We start from the raw sequence: 6,843 nt of genomic DNA on the forward strand, positions 1-6,843 counted from the left end.
GTGTGTGTGTGTGTGTGTACATATATATGTATATATGTATATATATATGTATATATGTATATATATATGTATATATATATGTATATATATATGTATATATATATGTATATATATATACATATATATATATATATATATATATATATATATATATATATATATATATATATGGATATATATATGTATGTATATGCATATATATATGTATATGCATATACATATATATACATATATATGTATATGCATATATATATGCATATACATATATATACATATATATGTATATATGTATAAATATATATATATATATATATATGTATGTATGTATGTATATATACATATATATGTATGTATTTATATGTACATATGTATATATAATATGTATATCAAATAAATTAAGTGTATATCTCATATATATACAAAGTATTTAATATATACAAATATGTTAAGTATATTTTATCCAATTGAAACTACGCTAACATTAACACTCCCTCTTAGTTAGGGAGGATAAACATATGATCATATATCTCTTCAAAATAAGACTATCTTTGATCAAAAGATATTCAATGTTTTGATATCTTATTCGTTATCATGAGTATTAGTCTTACTGAATATCAACATATGATAATCACTAATTATTCAAATAGGGTTTTAATATCACATCAGATATCAAGAGTATTGGTTTTCCAAAATATTGACATCCGATATTTACCAAGTACTCAAATAAGGTTTATTATCAATAGTATTGGCCTCCTAGAATGTTGAGATGCAAGACATTCACCATATAATCAATTTTTTTGATTATTTAATACAAGCTATTGTAAGATCCTCAACATATAATAGCTTTCGCAAATACAAGTGACATCATTTGAAGTTGTCACTTCCTCATGTTGAACATAGGTGGTAGGCCCATTAAAATCACATAGTAACAAGGCAAGAATCACAATCCTCTTCATTGGTACAACTTAATGATCATTGGAGAATCCATCTCAACATGGTTTACGCCCTCTGGATCACTGAAGGTTGAATCATATCCCTTATTTGTTCCCTCTTTTTCAAGGTTGCTTGAAATGTTAGACTCCCTCTTCATCTCAATCTCCCTCTTCCTATAATAAAATTCTCAAAGGAAAAGATCAAGGCACATAGCTTTCATAGTAAAATAAAATAAAAGAGAGAGAAACTACTATAATACTCAAGATAATAATTTTACATCAACTTGATATAGGATAGATAAATATCTAATTTAAATATATATTCTCCTAAAGAAAATAAATCTCTAATATTTATTATTCTTTACAAATCTCATATATAATAATCTATCAATTTAAAACATCTATATTCATTGGTAGACATATACAAATATATTTAAAAACATATGTTCCATACCTTATAACCTATTCACAAATACATGTTCACATATTCCTTCAAAGTCGATAGTCATTTATACCTCAACTTGTGCTTGGATTAATTTGTGGGGCTCAGTCTTAGAAGGCCTTGATACTCCAATCAATGTATACCTCTTTGATCAATATTCTACTTCAAGTTTAGTGTAAAAGCAAGGAAAGTAGATTTTTGTTATTTCAGAGACTCCTATGTCATCCTCATTAACTCCCTTCTTTTAGCCTTTAGTAGATATCTTACCTCTTATAATGGATCAACCAAATAAATGTCCCTTACTGGTGGCCCTACCATTTCTCTTATTTAATCTAATTGTTAACTCTTCATTTTCCCTAAGTTCCATGTCATCTTGTATTTTTTCATTTCTTATGAGATGATCACATCAAATGTAATTCGGTGTTATCGATATTCCCCTACAACCTACTACTGCGACAATTTGAATGAATCCCAATGGATATACATAATTTTTTATGTAAAATAAAGATAAGATTCTAGTCCTAGATTAGTGAATGGCCCGTACTAACACATTCGGGTCTCTTCCTTTGAGACAACTACACCAGAGACACTGCTTTGGCCAATAGAAATTTGTTGAAGCATTGTCAAGACACATACCCAAATTGACTTCAACATTAAGCAAGACAAGGACATTTGCATCTCTAGAGATGTTCACCTCATATCCATTGGGCATCGACATTGTGTCTAACACTGTAGTGTTAAAATCACACACCAAACTCAATATTCTCTTATCACCATTGCTCATCTCTATAATGTGGGTCCAAATATTTTTGAGGTACCAACTTTCAACAAGAAGTAACTCGGTAATCCTTTATGAAAGACTTTAACATGTCTAGCTCTGTCAAACTAAGTTCAACAACATTACCAAATCAAGGAAGTTACCTCTCATAACTCATATATGCCATGCACACATGTGTTCTTTCATCACAAACACTTGTTGTTTACACATTCAAGATGTACTCATTTTGAGTGCTTTCATTCTAATCATCTACAACTTGGCTCTGATACCATGTTAAATAGGATCATTTTTTAATAACTTGTAATAACACTTGTAGATATTGTTTCAAGTTACTTTCTCAAAGCATATGTATATGAGTTTACAAGGCACTTCTTTGTAGAGATTTGTCTCTTTAACTCTCATTAATTATCAATAACATTTCTTAAAAGTCATGATTAAGAGTATGTATGTATGTATGTATGTATGTATGTATATGCATGTATAATATGCATATATTAAATAATTTAAGTGGATATCTACTTAAAAATCAGAAATCAAGAAGAATATTTTTCATTCATCTATTTACATAAAATTTGTATAGGTATATATATAGTTGTGTGCCAAATACATAAAGATCTACAAGAAAGGAAAAAGCTACAGGAAAAAGGAAAGAATCAATTTAGGAAAGAATAGTTTAGGAAAGAATTAGTTCAATATTAGAAACAATCTAATATTGCAACACTCCCCTTTGTGTTGATTCATAGATATCCCACATGCCCAACTTGCCCAAAAACTTCAAGAACACTCGACTTGAAATTGCTTTGTTAAGAATATGAACCAGCTGATCTTCTGATCAAATCTTAGGCAGCTCCACAATATTCTCATCCAACTTCTCCTTAATAAAGAATCGGTCTACCTCCACATGCTTTGCATGATCATGTTGAATTGGATTATGAGCAATATCACATGCTACTTTATTGTCACAATAAAGTTGAATTAGCCACCTAAGTGGATAGCCCAAATTTCTTAGGAGAAGTCTTAGCCACAATGCTTCACATACTCCAAGTGCCATGCATCTAAATTCTACCTCTGCACTTGATCATGCAACAACATTCTATTTTTTGCTTCTCCATGTAACGAGATTACCTCCTACAAAGGTGAAATAACCTAAAGTAGAACACATATCATCTACTGCTCTAGCCCAGTCAGCATCAGTATATGTATCCACACTTTGATAGTCCTCATTTTTTAGTGAATAAAATTCCTTTTCTAGGAGCAGACTTCAAATACCTCAATATGTTCATAACTACATTCATACATTGCTCTACAAGATTATGCATAAACTAGCTAATAATACTTAATGCATAGGCAAGGTCTAGCCCTATGTGTGCTAAGTACATCAATCTTCCAACAAGCCTCTAGAATAAGCCTTTATCAACTGGTACTTGATTAGTGTAATGTCCCATTTAGGGCATTTATTGATTTTCTCAAATTGTATAAATTTTATTCTATTTTCATTTGGTCCTTTTCATTATTTGGTAACCTATATTTATATGCCTATTTCCAAGAGTCGTGCCCTTTCATTAATATTAATTATATTAATAAAAGAATTATATTATATATTATTATATTAAATATATATGATTATATATTATATTATTTTAATATATAACAAAGATATAATATCATATACTATTGTCCTTTAGATATATATTAATTATCTATGACATATAAATATCTAATTATATATAAATATATAATAATATTCATATATATATTAATATTTATAATTATATAATATATAATAATTTATATTTGTATATTAGTATAATTATTGATTATTAATATTATACTTTTTATATATTATTAGTTAATTTATACGTCAAAATGGGGATATCACAGTCCTCCCCTCTTGAATTTCCTTGTCCTCAAGCAAAATCATTTATACACAAACTCCTTCATAGATACAAAACATATTTGCATACAGAAGTCCTAAAAGATTTATGAAATACACATTTTAATGAATGAAAACATGAAGCAAACATAGTGTAGATAGATAAAGACACGAAGCAAACATGATGTAGACAGGTGAAGACATGAAGAAAACACTATGCAGACAGTTGAAGACTAATGTAATGTAATTCCTTGATTGTGAACTTGCAACCACAAAATATTATTAGTACACATTTATTTATAAATTTTTCTTTTTAGGATTTCCTTATATCAATCCCTTGACAAGGTATTTATGGTCTCAATCTAGTGACTTGTCAATCAAAAGTATAGTTCATTTATTATCTCATCAATTTTCTGAGTAAAGGAGAAGAAACTATAATAGGGTGCCCTATCACCCAATCATAAGCCTCGCCGTTTTCCCTCATTATTGTTATCTCTCTCCGATCATCATCTCTAAGATAGTACCTTTGTATGATGTACCCTAGGGTATTCGCTCCACCATAGGCCTTACCTAGTAACCTTGGAGGATGCAGCCCAATGTCCATCTCACCGTAGGCATTCCACTGGAGGCCTTATCTTATCTTGGAAGATGATGATGTTCAATATTTTAATTAGTTTTACTTAACAACATTAGTTATGATAATAATTGAAAACTAATCTCACTTAGAATTCAATATTAGAATTTGAAAACTTAGTTCTAATCAAATTACTTAATTATAATCATCCTATTTGATAATTATTTAATTAGAACCCTATCATCTTAGGGAATCAATCACTCCATTATAACTAATCAACCATAACTATCAAATATTCAATATTCATCAAAAGAAATAATCCTTCTTTCCTTCTTACGAGTAAATTTTGACATAAAAGTTATGCGCCAAAAATGATTTGGAAACTAATTTCAGTTAAGATTTAATATTAGAGTTGTAGAAGTTAATAGTAGAAAGAACATTATTGATTGCCAATTGTAATAAGATATTGAATAATATGCATCTATCCAATTATACCATTCTTAAATAAATTAAATTTCAAATAAAATAAATATTATTTGAAACTATCAAATATTATTCAAAACTATACGCTTTCCTCCACCAAGTTTACTTGGATCAAAAGAATCATAACTACTCAATGGTCCATAAAATCTAAAACAATATATTAATTATCTATTGTATGAATTTATCTAAAACAATATATCAATTATTTGTTTCAAATATATATAACTTATAATATATAATCATTGCCTTTAATAAACATATTTATTGATTGTGAATAACTTACAATATACCTACTTAACTGTGTTTAGTGGTGGAAATCAGCTTTACGGCACAATTCCTCAAGCAATTGCCAATCTCACAAACCTGAATCTTCTTCAACTGTGCTCCAACCGGCTTACCGAGATGATACCTACTCAGCTCAGAGAGCTACGTTACTCGAGTAAGTTGATGCTCTAGGACAGCAAGTTCAATGGTTGGTTCCTCCACAATTTGGTTATGTACTCAAATCTCATTCAAGTTGATCTATTCATAAGCGGATTGGAAGGCCCTCTCCCAACAAATCTGTGCATGGGAGTAGTGTTGTATGTTTCCAAAATCACTTCAAACAATTTCAACGGTTCCCTGCCTTCTACTTTTAAAGACTGTAAGTCTATGCCCTTTAAATAGCCTTCTTTCTACAAATGGAGGCGATGGAATAGCCTTCTTTCTCTCACCCGAAGGAGATGCTTACAATACTCCACAATTTACATATGGAGGGGTTTAAAATATTTTTTTTTTAATATCACTTAAGAAAGATGGGGTAGTATAATAAATGACAATGTGGACGATGCAACACTGGGAGTCGTTCAGAGAATAATAGGGAAAGAGTTCATTTTGTCTGATCATAGGTTTAGGGTTAGTACTGATATCGTAATCACTTTCATTGCTATACTTCTGATTATGGGTTTACCAGAATCAGAGGCTATGTGTACCTGTAGAAGGGTATTTTAAAATGTTGAGGTGCAAAAGTGAATAGAAATTATTACATTTGAATGCAGTAGGTGATGTTGGTGACTCTTCAAATTTTGAAGCAACCAAATAAACTAACTGTCATCTACACCCACATAACCTAGATTTCCAAGAAGGTCACTCATCCCTTATTAATTATGATAAATATGTCCTCTTCCTTCCTCCGTCTCACCTGGAGATGAGGTTAATTATTTTTATTTTGTTCTTTATTCAACAGTGATGTAACTCTGCTTTAATCTCAAGTTTGTAATCAAATTTGTTCCAGGTCATTTTGGTTGGCTTATGCACACTGTTCTTTATAGCAAGGTATGAACAGTGTGCCGATAGATGTTTTAGGAGATAGGCGAGCTTGGCTCGTACCAAGACTACATGCCTTTATACATGAATGATTTCAGTTTCTTTCCTTCCCTTTCCTGTGCTCTCTAATCCTTCAGGTATTTTTGCATTAACTTCTTTTCACAGGGTGGTAGGAAAGAGGCTCTCATACCATTTGTAATGTCTCATTTAGGGCATTTACTAGTTTTCTCGAATTTGTATAAATTTTATTCTATTTTCATTGATCCTTCTCATTATTTGGTAACCTATATTTATATGCATATTTCCAAGAATCATGCCCTTTCATTAATATTAATTATATTAATAAAAGAATTATATTATATATTATTATATTAAATATATATGATTATATATTATATTATTTTAATATATAACAAAAATATAATATCATATACTATTGTCATTCAGATATATATT

Source organism: Cupressus sempervirens, chromosome 4, assembly GCF_028749045.1.
Source record: "Cupressus sempervirens isolate cs-2001-9-10 chromosome 4, ASM2874904v1, whole genome shotgun sequence".
Classification (NCBI taxonomy): domain Eukaryota; kingdom Viridiplantae; phylum Streptophyta; class Pinopsida; order Cupressales; family Cupressaceae; genus Cupressus; species Cupressus sempervirens.